The 1,390-nt window shown below is 33.0% G+C and overlaps 1 pseudogene; it reads left to right on the top strand.

Moving 5' to 3' along the window:
* The window catches only part of LOC106471815, a 33,208-nt pseudogene that overhangs the window by 28,068 nt on the left and 3,750 nt on the right, over positions 1 to 1,390 (top strand).

Raw genomic sequence — 1,390 nt, 5'->3', positions numbered from 1 at the left:
AAGTTAGTGTGTGTGTGTGTGTGTGTGTGTGTGTGTGTGTGTGTATGTTTGTACTTTAATCCACGTTTTGTTTAGCCAGTGTTTCTTTAGTAACATAATGTATGTTGTTGCTTTCTTAATTTTTCAGCTTTGGTTATTTCTAATTACTGTTTTTTAAAAGAAAATTACAAAGTGTGATAAATGTAAAATAATGGAGTATACGTGTACATTTGGACATTAACTAAAAATGTCTTGTAACTCAAATGGTTTATAACTTTATTACAGACCACCTTTTAATTCTTCTGATCCTATGGAAACATACAACATAATCCTAAAAGGGATCGATGCAGTTGAATTTCCTCGTACGATGTCCAGGAACGCCTTGGCTCTGATCAAGAAACTATGCAGGTTTGTGACTTGATCTTGTTAATACGGTTTAGTGTATCAAATATTCAGTTTTTAGGCTGTGAAAGTTACTTGCCTTGATATGTTAAGAGTATTAATTATACCAGTGAAATATTGTAGCAGTATCTCATTTGTTTTTGGTCATCTCATAGAAATGTTATTACATTCACCAAAAAGTGTCTTAAATTAAAAGAGATAACTAAATAACAGAGATGTTAAAATACTGCATTAAAAAATTTGATTCTACTTCCACTTTCTACATCTTTAACAAAACAAACCTAACATAATATTTAGGGACAATAAGGGACCTATTTGTCACATTTCTAGACTAAACTATTATAAGTTAAAAAGAAAAATCTTAAAGCCAGCTCTTTTCATTCATATAGTTATCAAGCTCTCTCTTAAACTCACTTAAATTTACTGCTTCCATAACATCTAAGGCAATTCATTCCAGAGGCCAACCAATCTGTTAGAAAAATAACTGTCTTAACTAAATATGACTCTTACCCTGCTAAAATTTATTTGTCCCCTAGTCCTACTGTTCTCACTGTTAAGTAAGACAAAAGATGATGCATTAACACTATCAATCTTCTTTACATTCTTAAACACCTCAAGCAGATCCCCCCCCCAACTCTTTTCAAGAGAATATTTCATAGATTTTAAACTCTTCTCACTGTTAAGTAAGACAAAAGATGATGCATTAACACTATCAATCTTCTTTACATTCTTAAACACCTCAATCAGATCCCCCCCCCCCCAACTTCTTTTCAAGAGAATATTTCATAGATTTTCAACTCTTCTCGTATGACAACCCCCTTTCATTCCAGGCATCATTCTAGTAACCCTTCTCTGAACCCTTTCTAACAATTCAATGTCCTCCCTGATGTAAGGAGCTCAAGACTGAACACAATACTCCAAATGTGGCCAAACCAATGGCCCGTACAATGAAAGTATAACTTCTTAGACTTGTATTCAATATTTCTGTAGATACAACCTAAAATCCTAT

Source organism: Limulus polyphemus, unplaced genomic scaffold (assembly GCF_000517525.1).
Source record: "Limulus polyphemus unplaced genomic scaffold, Limulus_polyphemus-2.1.2 Scaffold4877, whole genome shotgun sequence".
NCBI classification, from domain to species: domain Eukaryota; kingdom Metazoa; phylum Arthropoda; class Merostomata; order Xiphosura; family Limulidae; genus Limulus; species Limulus polyphemus.
This window is presented reverse-complemented; position numbering and strand designations above follow the sequence as displayed.